Genomic DNA, 15,106 nt, shown 5'->3' with positions numbered 1-15,106 from the left:
AGCTATAACAGCCCCCAGATTTTAGCTTTGGTGAATCTGCTCCCTCAGTCCTTCTGCCACCTGCCTTTTTTGCTGGGTTCACAGGAATTCCTCGGGCAGGGGCTCTGTGGAACACACTAAAGCAGTGAAATGCCCAATGGAAATGACATTTTAAAAGTGCCCTGCCTCCTTTGGGAGCTAAATTCACGTGTAACACAAACAGGTAACGATTAAAAAATGGCAGACCCAATAATCTACATTTGGCTATAAATTTCTCTGCCTGCTGACAGAACCAAGCCTTTCCAAGGTCCATGGCACAGCCCTGCAGATAATCCACACTTGAGGAGTCGCTCACATCCCTTAGAGAACCAGCAGAGAAAGAAATCCCCATGCCAACCTCCAACCCCTGGGCAGGAATGCGAGGCAGGCATCATTTTCCCAGGATGACAGTAATCACCACTGTACCAAAGGAACTTTTCTAAAAGGAATTGTTTCCAGACACAGATATTCAATTCTCTGTAAAGCTCTGAACACTCAGACAGTTGATGTTTCTCTTACCTTTGCTAAAATGAGTTTCCTTCCCTGTGCCATCTAAAATACACTGAAAGCTTTACACATTCTCTTGGTGGGGAGAGCAGATTTCTTTCAAATCATAAATAAAACAAAAAACCCTTTCAAATCTGACTTTCTTCTGACTTTTCTATCTGACTACATCTCATTCCAATCTACATAGCTGCAGCATTCATTTGTTAATTATCTCCTAATTTGTAAGGGACCGAGGGACTGTATTTTCTCCTTTTGCAATAGTCAATCATAAAATGTTATATATTTCTTGAAAATCAATTTGTTCTCCACCCTTATTGCCAAGAGATTGAACTGACTGAAAATAAAGAGAAGGAAGTTAAATAATGCAGCTGCAGCAAAAGTAAGGCCAAAACCCCCTGACACAGAGAAAGGAAATCCTTGTAAGCCACACTGTCTCTCCAAAGTTGGAGTAATCAGGGATGAAAAGACAAAATAAGACCTCAAAATAAGCAGGTCCCTCTGGTCAGAACTGTTTCACTCGTACAAATTTTAATCCCACATGAAGATGCCTTTCTGCAGGCCCAGCAGCTGAAACACAACAGGGCCCTTAGGTGGAAAATTAGAATATAAAGGCTATCAACTGCCAATTAATCTTGTGAGGTCAATGGGAAACAGTCTGAGTTGCTGTTTCCAGATGGGCAGAGGGACACATTGGAATTTAATTTCTCCTGTCACCGCTGCTCCCTGGCACAGCTCCGAGCTCTCAAAACGAAGCATTGAAACACCAGTGAGCTGGCAAAATTTGGGGGGGTTTCAGCTTCTTCTTTCAGCCAGACTGGAGATGTAAATCCACCCCAAATCCATTATTTTTCCCCACTGTGCCACCCTTGGGTGACACTTTGGCATGGCCTGAAAAGGTGACACCACGTGTCCAAAGGTGACGTGCTGATGGCACAAGCAATTCACAAGAGAATGGCTTGCTGTGTAATGTTATTTGAATTTCAATTAAATATTAGCAGTGCTGGTTGAAAAGCTCTAAACAGTTAGAAATATACTCCAGTTTCCAAGCAGGTTATGTATTTAAAGAGAAGACAGTATTGACTTACCTGAAATATAAATATTAAAATACTTTTAATATTCCACGTTAAAATGTAAAATGGGATAGGGAGTTGTGTTTATCACAACAGACAGAGAATAAAATTTCAAATATAAAATAAACAAAATCATGTCTTCAAATTAAAAAAACAAAAATTCCTAAAACATTCAAAGCAATTGCTGGAGGTGTGAATGCTGCCAGTGATTCATACACTGGGGAAGAAAAAAAAGACAAAAAAATCAGTGAGAAATACTTAAACTTCAGTGTTTTGACTCATGTTTTCTCATTAAAAGATGTTATTTGACCTTAAAACACTGAGCAAGCTGCAGCAGATTTATGGTTGTGGATCTTCAGAGAGGGTTTTGAGGGCTGTGACAAACCCAGTGCTGACAAAGCCTCTTTTAAACCTGGCCTAGATGTGGTCACAGACCACTCAGCCAAGGCTGGGTTTAAATAAATTTTATAAATTTATAAATGTTATAAATTGCTGCAATAAAGCCAAGATGACTCCTGGGCGTACCTGTGATGGTTCCTAGCATATTAATTGGCCAGTGTAACTCAAAATTAAGTAGTTTTAGATAGAAACTATGTTTTCTCTTTAAAATACGTTGTGTATTAACCCATTAGAAACTGATCATGACAACGTTAGAGGTGAAATACAATACTTCCCCTATGGTTTCATGGCAAGTATTTATTTATTCAAGAGAAATAATTATCTTTGTCCTAAGCATTAGTTCCCTTCATGACCAGGGAACCTTTGCTTATGTGTCTCCCAGAAAATCTATTTTTAGTCCACCAAAGAAAATGAGGTAATTAGGTGGAAAAGTGGGAAGCCAGAGATTTCCACTCGCTCTGTGGGGTGACTGCAAAGTCAGTGGGATAAGTTGTGCAAGGCCATGGAAAAATTACAAGTTCAGCATGCAAAAGGCAAGGGAAAGTAAAATATGGCTTAAAGTGTGATGGAGAGGATAAGGAAGCTTAAGGGTGTTTACGCTGATGAGGTTATTGGCTTGGAGTGTGACCCAAGGAGAGGATAAATGGATTGCTCCCACTCCAGGGCTCTGCCTGGGCTGGGAATGACAATCAATTACAGGGATTTAATTGGCAGCTGCCTTTTCACCTGTGCTGAGTAAGTGCTCTCACTTGTGCCTCTGGAGTTATGGATGCTAGAAAGGGCAAAGACAAGCTGGAATTAATGAAAAAAGACGTTTGAGCAAGAGAGGAGCGTGTTCTGAGTGCTGGGATAAATCAGGAGCGATGCTGGTGAGCAGGGGAGTGCCACCCCTGTGAATCTGGGATACATTGATCAGAATGAGACCCCTGCTCATTAAGGGAACAAGTCACTTCTGAACCAGGAGAAAAACACCAAACCAAATTAAAGCTGCTGGAGAGGCAGCTTTGCTTTCCAATTTGCACAGGATTTGTTTTGCTTGCAGAATAATTTATTATAATTTCTGTTGCAGTAATGACCACAAGTTCAGCATTGTGTGGGCTGTGTGCTCTCCCCTGACACAAGATCCAAAAATACAGAAATCATGCAGGGGCTGGTGCAAACAACAGCAGAGGAATGGAGAATGTTGGCAGTACAAGTGTGTGTTTTATAGACTAAAGGGTTTTTTTTTTCACCATGCTGTGATTCTGTGATGCTCATGGCACTCAGAACGTCCCACTGGCCAGGGAGGTTTGTCCTTGGGGCCCCCAGACACCTTCTGGGTGCTCCTTAAACACAGCTCAGGGTGCCCAGGGAGCAGGGGGTGCCTGGAGAGTCTGGAGAGGGAGATTGAGTCCATTATTGCCTTTGGGAAGAGCAGGGAAAGGATGCACAGCAGAAGGATAATGGATAAAAATTAACTGGTAGAGCTGAAAGGCATCAGCCCCTCGTGTGAGGGTCAGAGCTGAGCTGCTCGTTCCAGTTCCCACCAGAATTTAAGTTTCCTCCGAGGGAGGTGGGAGGAGAAGGGAATTCCCTGGGGTCTCCTCCCAGCCTGGGGGGCTACAGGAGGCCTGATGCCCCTCTGGAGCCACTCCAACCAGCTCTGCATGCAGTTACTGAGTACTTCTCAGGTTTTTCCTCCTCTGTTGTTATGGAAACAGGCTGTCCAAGGGCTGCTGAGCTCCTGAATCCTGGATGTGCAAGGAGGGCAGGTAGACAGGGAATCCCTCTGTGCAGCTTCAAAGCTGCATAAAGATGAGGATGTTATTTTGGAGATAGATTAAATAAGAACAGAGAGGCAAAAGCACCATCACAGGGGTGTTCTTAGGATGGCCATACCCATGGGAAAGCCTGCTGGAGTGAATTTCTGTATCCACCTGTAGCCATGTGCAGCATCACCCTGCTGAAGGGATGGCAGAGGTTTTGCCTGAGGGGACACCTCATTACACCCAATTTTACCTGGTGCACATTTTGTTAGGACATTCCTCATGTTTCTCCCATTCATTTCATTTTCTGAAATTTCATTTCATTCATTTCCTGAAGTTGCAGCATCAAAGACCTGAAGATGCAAACCCATGCCAGGATGACAGTGGTGATTTGGAGAAGGACACCTGAGGAAATTCAACAACTCTCAGTGCTCTAAGGCTGGAGATGATAATTCCAAGCATGTTATTTCATCTGGGATAACATGCATCCTCCAAACCTCTGCTTCCAGTTCCCTCCTTGGCAGATCAGACTGGTTTTTATGGAGCTCCAGCCCTGTGTGGAGTCAGTCTGATGTTCTGAGCCCCTGAGCCAAGGCAGTTTTCTCAGAGGGACTCAATGACTTCTTTCAGAGCTTGCAAGAGGCAGCTGGCAGACACATGGACTCGTGTGAGCAGGCCAGGAAAATGTGTCTGATTGCAAAAAAGGCAAAAGAGATGATTAATCTCTCCAAGGGCTTTCTATCCCACCTTCTCTGCAGTCCATCCATGGAGCAGCTCCTCCTCTCTGCTTCTCCCCCAGGCAGCCTTGCTTCACTTGCTGCTCCCTCCCTCTTTATTCAGCTGCACAGTTTGCCTCAGACTGTTCAAAGGCTGTAAATCAGATTGCAAGGTTTAAGCAGAGAACAAAACCATCCCAAGCCAATTCACACAGTCTCTGCAGGAGGAAAGAGGAAAGGCAAATTCCCGATGCTGTTTCCCTAATGAAGCCAGAGGGGTTTTCTGCACTTTGCTCCTCACAAGGAGCTCCTCATCTCTCTGCAAAGCTGCTGGTCAGTGCTCTGGGTAATGCCAGCCTGGAATGGCAGCCTCCAGAGGAGTATTTGTCCACTCAGGAATAGCTGCAGGAGAATGGAACTCGCTCGGGATGCTGCAAGCTGTGGTGGGTAAAACCCCAGCATTTCCAAAGCAGATCCTGAGGTATTGCTGGACGTGGGAATGAAGGAAGAGAAACGCTTGGATTGTAGGAAATTCCAGCCCCATTCCAGCCCTGGGAGAGAGTCAGGGCTTGTGGTGCCCTCTCCTGGTGCCAGAGCTCCTCCATAGCAGGGGGACACCAGCGTGGTCTGGCTGCTGGTGTTGGGCTGACAGCAGGTGCTGATGCTCATTGATGTGTCTGAGAAAACTCTGAGTTCAATCAGTTCAATCAGTTCAATCACACACTGGGACAGAGGGGACGTGACCAATCCATGAGATGTGTCACCATGCCAGGGCTGAGGCAGTGAGTGATGCTGCAGTGACCCACGAGCTCATCATTTCTTCTGCAAGCACCACAGCCACACCTTCTGGTCTGTGAGGTGATCCCGTGTTTCTGGCTGACACCAATCCTTTGGATGTCAAGCTGGATTCTTCAAGGCTGGTTTTGTGCTGCTCTGCACTGCCTGAGGTTGATAAAACCAAAACCAAATTTCTTATACATAGGTCTGGTGGAAAGAGTGGAAGAGCAGACCAGGCTCTGGGGGCAAAGTCACTGTGAGAGATTCCCAAATAAATCAAAGCACATTAATCAGGCCTTCAGGACAGATATCTGTGTCAGAGTTGTCCTGGGAACATAAAACCCAGAGAAAACCTCTCTTTGCAAAGATTGTCCTTCCCTACAGGATACACGAGCTCTTTCCTCGAGCAGGGTTCTCACAAAGGTTTGGTGTGATCAGTTAAGAACCTGAGCATAACTCCTGAGCTCAGATGAAAAACATTGGGTCACTATGGCACAGTGACAGCACAAAGATGGCTTTTTATTACTGAATACTGCTTCAGACCTCAAATTTCAGTGCAGAAAAGGTGAAGTCTGGAATTCTACTGTCTGTCCCTCCACATAAAAATTAAATCATTAATTAAATGGTATTTTTCCACCAGTATTTGCTCCTGAAGGTTACATCACTTCAAGTTACCCTCAAGTTAACTGAGAGGCAGTTCTATTCTAAGTGCACTTCTCAGAGCTGGCAGCAGCTTGGAGAAAAGATTTTCATGCAGGAGCAAGATTGCACTAATTGCAGAAATAGGTGCTTCAGCTGCTGCTGGTTTGGAATATTGGCATGAATTAAAACAAATGAAGCTGACATTAAATAGATATTTAGAAAAAGTACCAGTGGCTGGGGAAGCAGAGCTGTGCACAAGATGAAGGAGGTGTTTTATGATGTGCAGTGATCTCATGGCTGTTTGTGTCACTGAGTGCACAAAGTGACCTGAGTCTTTCCAAGAATCTGCCCATAAGACATGGGATAAACGTCCTGCTGTCCCTCTGCAGCACATGCCATGGACAATCAGCCAGCCCCTGGGTCAGCAAGACACCTGGAAGAGAGCAGAGACAGAGAATCCCAGAGGAATTTGGGTTGGAAGGACTTTAAAGATTATTCAACCCCACCTCCCACCCCTGCCATGGCAGGGACACCTCCCGCTGTCCCAGGCTGCTCCAAGCCCTGTCCAGCCTGGCCTTGGGCACCCCCAGGGATCCAGGGACAGCCACAGCTGCTCTGGGCACCTGTGCCAGGGTCTGCCCACCCTCACAGGGAACAATTCCTCCTAGCCTCAAACCAAAATCCCTCCCCTTTTAGTTTAAAACCATTCCCTGCCATCCATCACTGCCTGGCCCTGTCAAAAATCACTCTCCAGGCCTCATCCCCCACCATGGCTCGTGCTGCTTCCTCCAGTTCTCCCCACTCTTCCTCCAGTTCCCCCCACTCTTCCTCCAGTTCTCCTGGGATTCCACGAGGAGTTCTCACCACCTTGAACGAGTTCCATGCATCCACTGGAGCTTTTTCCTCCTTCAGGGCAGCACCTCGCTCTCCAGCACATCCACCCTCCCAGGCAGCACTCAGGAGATGCAGGGACAGTTCCCAGCCTACAAAAAGCTCTTTGGATGCAGGAAAGAAACAAATTGGCAAAGCAGGAATCCAAGATGATGCAGAGTGTTATTCCCCTCCACAGGGCTCTGAAAGGCCATGACTACTGAGCATTATCTCCAACAAATACATGGTTTTGCCTTTATCACTCAGACTTAACCCAAAACGAGTGCACAGACCGGTGTGGCATGTAAACTCCTTTTTCTCTTTAGGGTAAATTCAGTTGTGAGCATTTTCCAGAAAATGCTGATAAAATAAAAGTGTCCTCAGGGGGCCCCATCCCCTTCCTTCAGCTGCTCATTACACATCTTGCTCTAACAGTTCATCTGACTGAATTTTGAATCCCAGGTGCTGATGAGGAATGAAAGAATTTTGCCAAAACCCAACTGTTTTAAAATCAGTGCCCAGAAATTTTTCATCACAAATGTGCAACATTTGTGACACTCAGAGAGGTAAAGGCAGAACTGGATCCAAGTAGGTTGAAAGGCATTACATGAAAAGATTCAGAGGATAAATTGTTAATTGGGTGGGGGAGAGGGGTTTTCTCAGCATTCTTGCTTATAATCTTCCATTAACATAGCAGAATAATCTCAAAATAGGGATTATTATAATGTATGAAGGCCTAATTGAAAGAAGGTGCTGTGGTTAACTCAGGAACTGTTTAATTTCAAATGCTTTTATCATCCCCTGATGTGAATCCACATTAAAACATGGAGGAAAAATACGTGGTGTATTCAGGAACAAACAAAGGTATTGTCAGACATAAGAAGCTTATGTAAATGTGGGATGGCAGAGCTCCTTTTGCCATAAACCTTTCAAATACCTCAATAAATCATGAAGAACAACAACAAAAAGAAATCTCTCTTTTAAGGAGGTTTGCCATGAGATTTCACCTGTCCAGGACTAAGGACAGCACTGTTCAGGGTAAAAAAAAATAAATAAAATTTGCTAGAATTTTCCTAGACAGCAAATTGCAAATAAAATATCAACTTTTGTGTGCCTCCATTACAGATCCTCTGACAATTTGCTGATTTTCAAAGCAGGGTGACATCATGCAGGGAGGGATTCACCTGCACAAGTGTTTGACATCCTTTCAGTCCCCCTTTACAAGCCAGTATTTTACTTTTGCTTTTAAAGGCACAGAGACCTTAAAAAAGATGAATTTAAAGGTGTTTGTACCCCAGTGGCTAAAAGCCTTTGAATGTAACACAGTGGGAAAAATGCAGGACCAGAAACCCTGGACATTTCCATTCTACCCAGTACAGCACTTATGCTGTGATATAATCCCAGGAAAATCCTTCACCTCCTTCTTTCTCTTGCTGTTCTCACCTTTTAATTTTCCTTTTAGACCAGAAGTACTTTGGAGAAGGAACCTTGTGCTCCTAAACATGAACAGAATCCTTTAGTTCCCGGTATTCTGCTCCCAGTTGCTCTTGGAAGACCAACAATTCTAATTACATGGAGGCAGGATGCATGTGGATGCAACATTACTTTGTTCAGCCTAATCAGCTCAATTCCATCACTGGAATCTCTCTCAATTATAGGAGAATCCATGTGTGCCACTGAGACAGCAGGAATCAATCCTAATTAATCCCCACTGCCTGCACCATTCTCCTGTGCAAACAGAGAGGGGACGTGAGGTGTTCCCAGCATGGGTGGGGATTGTGAATTCCTTCTACTGGGAATGTCTTACTGCCCCGTCAGGAAAAGCTTGTGCTGTGCCAAGCAGGAATACCAGCACTGTTTATGGCAGCAAGAGCAATAAAATGGGTGTTTGAAACAGAAAAACAATTGGAAGAATCATCAGAGGCCCTCCTAGAGAAAGCAGGGTATGACCCACCTCCCTTCTGTGCAACAGATCCATGGATTCCTCCTTGCCTAAGAAAACAAAGAAAAAAATTGAGTTCCCTGTGTTTTATGCCAAGTGAGAACTTCATGAAACCATTTTTTCTTCCTGACACAAGGGGCTAAATGTTGTGTTTTTAGTAAATCACATCACAGATTGGTACCACAGTTCCCCAAGGGTGAGCAGTGGGTTTCCCCACACCTCCCGAGGGATGGAGCAGGAGGGAGCTGTCACCACAGGGTGGAAGGGGCAAGATCGGGTCACCAACACTGCCCCACACCTTGCAGGACCTGCTGGCCCACTCTGCAGCCACCTCCAGGCTGCCCAGGGAGGAACAGGGAGTTGGTTTGATCCCAAGAGCATCGAGGATGTGCACAGACAATTTTACAGTGCTGGAAGTGCCTCCTGAGCATCCCTGGCGATCAAGCTTCAAGTCTGTGTGTACTCTTACAAAATGAGGGAGTGAATGAGTTGCAGTTGTTCCCTCTAGTCATATTTATTTGGATATTAAGCTCCTGAACGTGCTACTTCCTGCACTGAAGCCACTATGAGCTACAGAAGACACGGAGCACTGGTAAAAGGGCCAAGGAGAGGGGTCAGCCCAGCTCTGACCCCAGCACAAAAACCTGCTCTCATTTTTATCCTCCCAGCTCCCAGTGTCTCATCTGCTACAAACACACACAGCAATTAGAAAGCTGCTGCTTCTCACAGAATGATTTTTTGTCCACAGCATTTACACAAATCAGAAATGACTGAAATTATTCAGCAGAGTTGAAAAGTCAGGAGAAGAGGGCAATGAACCAGAATGGCACCCAAAGCCCTCCTGCAGTTCAGCATCCTCCCTTTTTTTGGTGCAAAGACAGAATACTGCTTGTTCCTGACAGGAATTGCACTTCCAGGAGTCATGCCCATATATCAAATAATACAGAAGGAAATATAAAACAAAATTGGAGGAGACAATCAGCAAGATTTTGTTGCAAACTTACGGTTGAGATCAAAAGGTCAATTCAGATTTCCAGCTCTCCTTGTCCTAAGGATAAACTGAATGATGCCACACCTCTCCAGGGCCAGATCTGGAAAATATACAAATCCTTTGTTATAATTTGACCTTGCAAAGATCTTTCACAATGGGGATTATGGTGTTGGCAGAAGATTATTCTGCACCTGTTTCCCTAACATTTGTCCCTCACAGAGGAAGTGAAAATACTGATGACATCAACCCTCAGCAGTGCCTTGTCACTCCTGTGGAGACAGAGCTGGGATGAAAAGAGAAAGAAGGGAAAAGGTGATGAAGAAATAAAACCAGAGGCAAAAACTGGAAAGCTTTTTTCCCCCATCCACCACTTCTATCAACAAAGCAAAACAAAAGATGCACAGGAAAAAATCAATACAAGGCAGTGGAAAGAAAAGCTCGATGGAAATGTACACAGGGAGATGCAGGAACGCCCTGGCATTTATTCCAAAGTCATATAAAAACTGCATCTCTCTTTAAAATATTGGGAAAGCCTGGATGAAACAGGTCTGATATAAAGGATTGCTGAGATGGAAGTGACTGACAATATCCAGGGGGAAAAGAGACAGATGAAATCCAGGCTGCTGCAGCTGGATGCTCTGACTGAAGTTAGAGGTTTCTTAGCGGGAGAGAAACGTAATAACTTTGGAAAGAAAACTGAATAAAGCTGGAAAATGCTCTCTGTGGAATGAGTGAGAGGCTGGTGTCACGAGCACTGACTACAAAGCTGGAAGCCAGCTTGGAATCCCAGGTTTCAAGTGGGGTGAAGCTCTTCCTTTTCTCCCAGTTAACTTCCAACCAACCATAAATGGGATTAAAAGACCTAATAAAATTATTACTATTTTCTGTGTTTATTACCTGTATTTTCATACCAGGCTGTTCCTGGTACTGCAATATTGAGTTCCTTCATCCCTTGGCAGCTGATGGGAAGTGGGAACTTCTAAAATCTAATTTTGCAGGGCTGTTATAAAAATTTCATTCTGTCTCTCATAAATACTGTCTTTGATTTGGATCACATCTGTAACTCTCCAAAGAAAGGGCTCTCCTACGAAAAGGATTGGGTTTTATTGACTCAACAACACAGTGTGCCACAAGCAAATCTCCAGCTGAAAAATCTGAAATGGACATATTTCTTTTAAATAACCCTGAATCTTTTAATCCCATCCCAATAACAGCAACATGAAAAGAAATAAATCTAAGTTTTGCACCTATGTGATGCCAATATCTCCTTGATTTCAGCTAGACCATAAACACATCAGTGACCCAAATCCCTGTTTCCATAAAGACAGGTTGAGATTTAATGTACAAAAAAAAACCATTTAAAAAAATATTCCCCAGGTTTTTATCTTCATTCATTCTGATGCACATATTTAAGAGGTTTCCAGTTTTTCAGTTTTCTTAGCCAAGCAGAAATATTTATTATACTTGTAAAGTTTATATTAGCCTGTAGCAAAGCAATTTATCATTACTATACATGGGTGACTTTGCTGATTATTAAAATACTGTTAAAGTGAAAACTGTTCAGCTCACCACTCTTCCCTAATTTATTCCTGTTGTTTGACTTCTGTTGGAATAATTCTGAAAAATAATACATCAGAGTCAGAAATTGAGACAGGGGATGGATAGACAGGAAGGTGAGGAGTGCCTGGTTGGTGGAACTGAGATGTTCTGAGAGGTTTTGGGGCTGGATGGAAATGAAAAATGGGAGAAGGAGGCTCAGGGGGAATTTCTGGCTCTGCACAAGTCCCTGACAGGAGGGGACAGCCAGGGGGATTGGGATCTGCTCCAGAGAACAGGGACAGGAGGAGAGGGAACGGCCTCAGGCTGGGCCAGGGGAGGCTCAGGGGGGGCAGAGCAGGAATTTCCCCATGGAAAGGGTAATCAGGCCTTGGAAGTGCCCAGGGAGGTTTGGGGTCCCCATCCCTGGAGTGCCCAAGGAAGGGCTGGAGGTGACACCCAGTCCTCAACGTGGGGATTGGGCACAGCTCGAGCTCGATGCTTCTGGAGGGATTTTCCAACCTCAGTGATTCTGGGATTCTGTGAAAAGTTATCCAGGGATGAGGAAAGCATCATCCCTCCTCTGGTCTGGGAATCTTGTAAAATTAAAACATGACAAAATCCAAATGCTGGTAAGCAGATAAGAGCACTGAGCTTATTATCCTGGTCTTTTCATTCCCCAGCAGTTACATTTTCCTCTATCGTTTGCTGTCTTTGTAGCGATAACTCACATCATTTTAGAGTTGCTCAAAATGAGATTTTCAACAAAACACTTATTTCTCAATCTGAATTAACCACGTTTTAGGTAATACTTCCACATCCTGTCTTTTTCCTGAAGTTGAACCTCAGGTCAAGTTGTAGACTGCTCTTCTCTGACAACAATTGCCCCAATCAGAGTGGTCGCTTTACTCCTTAATGAGCTGATTTTTGTTCTGTTTCTTCCTCTGCCTTATCTTAAAATGCAGAAGATGGTAATTTACTTTAGTGCACAGCAAATCCCCTCCAGTAAGAAATACATTCTTCTGAAGCCAGAGTGGCCAATAGCAAATAAAGTTCAGTTCTTTGGGTGATGTCAAAACAATGCCTGATGGAAACAAAGGCAGCTGCTTTGATTTATATTGCCTTCTCCCAGCACTACAAGCCAGCGTTCTGCTTGCCCTTTTCTCTGCAGTTGCACATTAAGCTGAATGCTTTAGAGATTTTCCCCAACAACTCCCAGATCTCTTTCCTAATCAGTATTCGGCACATCTTTCCTTCAGCAGATGCGCGATTTCCCCCCTTTGTTCCAAGATTCATTGTTCTCCATTAACTGCAGTTGCCATTTATTAGTCCAGATGCGGGAATGATCCAACGACCCCGTGCGAGTCGGGGTGTTCACAGCCACCCACCCACCCGGCTGAGCTCCACGGGCCCTGGGATCATCAGATATTTAAATGTATGCACCCAAAGCGGGGGCTGTTCACGTCAGATTTATGATCTTCCCCAGATGTGCATATGACGGCAAAATGGGATTTTCAGCTGAAAGGGAGCCATCTTCAAAGATGTTTTTTGAAGATTTGCTCTTCCCCAGCTTTGAGAACACAAAAATCCACAGGAGCAGATCCTCAGCTGGTGAGAAAACTTGTTAGGATTAACGTTGCTCGGGTTGATTTACACCAGGTAAGGGTGTGATCAATTAAATCTGTGCTGTGAACTATATAATTTTTTAATGAAAATTTAAATGTAGTCATGCTAGGCCACAGCTCTCATTTTGGAGGGAAAAAGAAGACAAAAAATTAAGTATGGAAACACTGGGAGAATCCATTCTGGAAATGCAGACAAATTGGTAGGAAATGGAGTGTGTCATGTTTAAATATTCAAACTACTGATAATATAAACAGGTGGCAACCATATAAGATAGAGTACATTAACTTGGAATTCTGTGGACACTTGGATGATAGGAAAATAGGATTTCACATCGTATTAGCCCGCTGGTCCATGAAATCCTATATCCTTCTTTCAACACTGGCTAGTAGTTAATTCCTCAGCGGAAGACAATCCCGCCTCATAACGCGCCTCAGAAACCCAAAATGCCTCAAGACACAAGAAGCAGGACAGCAAAGTGCAAGACAGAGGTTGAAAAAATTTGGGAAAAGCCAAAAACGAGAGCTTGTGGTTTAATTAAAGAGTAAAGACTTGAGCCAAGCTCGGCTGGGCGTTGGGTGGCTGGAAGTGAGCGGTGCTTTCCCCCCTCGGGTTATAACCCAGCTCCCCATCAACCCTGCCTCAAATTTATGATCCCAGTGGCCTTTGCAAATAAAGATGTTTCCACTTCATAAAGCCAAGGGTATTACTGGCAGTCACTCTTCCTTTTCTCCAAGGGGGGTAGCGAGGGTGGCAACCCAGTGACCCTTGCTTTGTGACAGTGCCTCAAAGCAGAGCTGGGAGTCACTGTTAGGGACAGCTTCAGATAAAATCTGACAGATAATGCCAAACACACTGAATATTTTCTTGGCTACCACAGAAATAACTCTGGGCTTAAGTTAAATATTCTGGCTGCATCCCTGGAAGTCTCCAAGGCCAGGTTGGATGGGGCTTGGAGCAACCTGGGATAGGGGAAGGTGTCCCTGTCCATGGCAGGGGGTGGAATGGGTGATCTTTAGCTTCCCTTCCTACCCAAACCATTCTGGGCTCCTGTGATTTATTGCCTGAAGCTTGGAGCATCGTCAGAGGACTTCAAAAGGAACTGCTAATCCTTCAGCAGGGCTCCTGCACCGTGTCCCCACCCTGCCCCACACGCGGTTTGGGGTTTGTACCCTTGTTGGGAGTAAGCAAACCCCCACAGCAACCAGGGGAAGCATCTCAAGAGCCAACACAAATCAATCTTTGTACCTGAACTCAAATAACGCCATTTCCCACTAGATCTGGGCATGGATCCTGTAGCACAGCATGGGCACTTCTTTCCTTTGTTCCCAAATGATTTTTTTCCCTAGAACACACAAACAAAATATCAATTTTCAGTGAAATGGTTTCAGAACTGTACACTATTCTAAAAGCTGAACTCAGGCAGGAGCTAATGATGCAGTGGATTTACTAAGCCAGGTCTAAGCACACAAGAGTGATGAGAAAAAATATCCTGTCCGATACTTTTTTAATAGACTTTGGATAACAACAGTACACAGAAAAGCATCATTTAATATCTTAAATGATCCATCTTGTCATGCTATGGCTTCATCTCACATGATCTATTGCTTTACAGCATGCTATTATGTATATAGAAAAAACAGCTGGTAATGAATTACCACAGCTCTATTTACTCCTCAATATCTTCTTCCTTTCCCATTTAACCCATGCCAGTGTAAGTCCATTTCCAAAAACATGGGTCTTAATCTTTGTGAGCCCTTTATAAGCGCAGAAATTTGGGATATCTCTCCCAGATAGCAAATACTCGGTGTATGACCACTAGACCTCAAGTCTTACTAATAAACACCAGAATTATAAAGAATTTTGATCCATTTTTGAAGATGATGGGCAACTCAAATCCTACAGGTAGAGGAACAAAATACCTTAGAGAAGCTGTCTTAATTCCCTCATGTGTTTTGGAAACCTTCCTGATAAAGAGCTCAAGCCTGGATCCCACTCTTGCTCTTGGTGCTACTCCTGTGCCATGATGCCAAGAGCAGATGGGTTTTCCAAGGTGGATATTCCTCCTTCCCATGGCCTGAAATTGCAGAGCAAATCCTGGGAATGACAGGAGATCTGGAGATGTTCTAAAAATGAAGATCCCATACAAATTCCAGAGTAGGGCAGGCACCAAACGCTCCCTCATTTATGGAGCACCAATTCATGTGCAGATCCCAGCACAGCTCCAGATCAAGGCTGTAATCTCCTGCCTGAATTTGACAGGAATTCCT

General features: G+C 44.3%; 1 long non-coding RNA gene across 1 annotated transcript; it reads right to left on the bottom strand.

Moving 5' to 3' along the window:
* Positions 1 to 6,562: 6,562 nt before the first annotated feature.
* On the bottom strand, positions 6,563 to 14,173 carry LOC107210098. The gene is made up of 4 exons (XR_004499238.1): positions 14,085 to 14,173; positions 9,691 to 9,777; positions 8,699 to 8,736; positions 6,563 to 6,869 (listed from the first exon to the last, which is right to left on the bottom strand). It is a non-coding gene; the product is annotated as an uncharacterized LOC107210098 (long non-coding RNA).
* Positions 14,174 to 15,106: the final 933 nt, after the last annotated feature.

This window comes from Parus major, chromosome 12 (assembly GCF_001522545.3).
Source record: "Parus major isolate Abel chromosome 12, Parus_major1.1, whole genome shotgun sequence".
Taxonomy (NCBI): Eukaryota; Metazoa; Chordata; class Aves; order Passeriformes; family Paridae; genus Parus; species Parus major.
The sequence above is the reverse complement of the archived record's forward strand: the minus strand, read 5'-3'. Positions and strand labels throughout refer to the sequence as shown.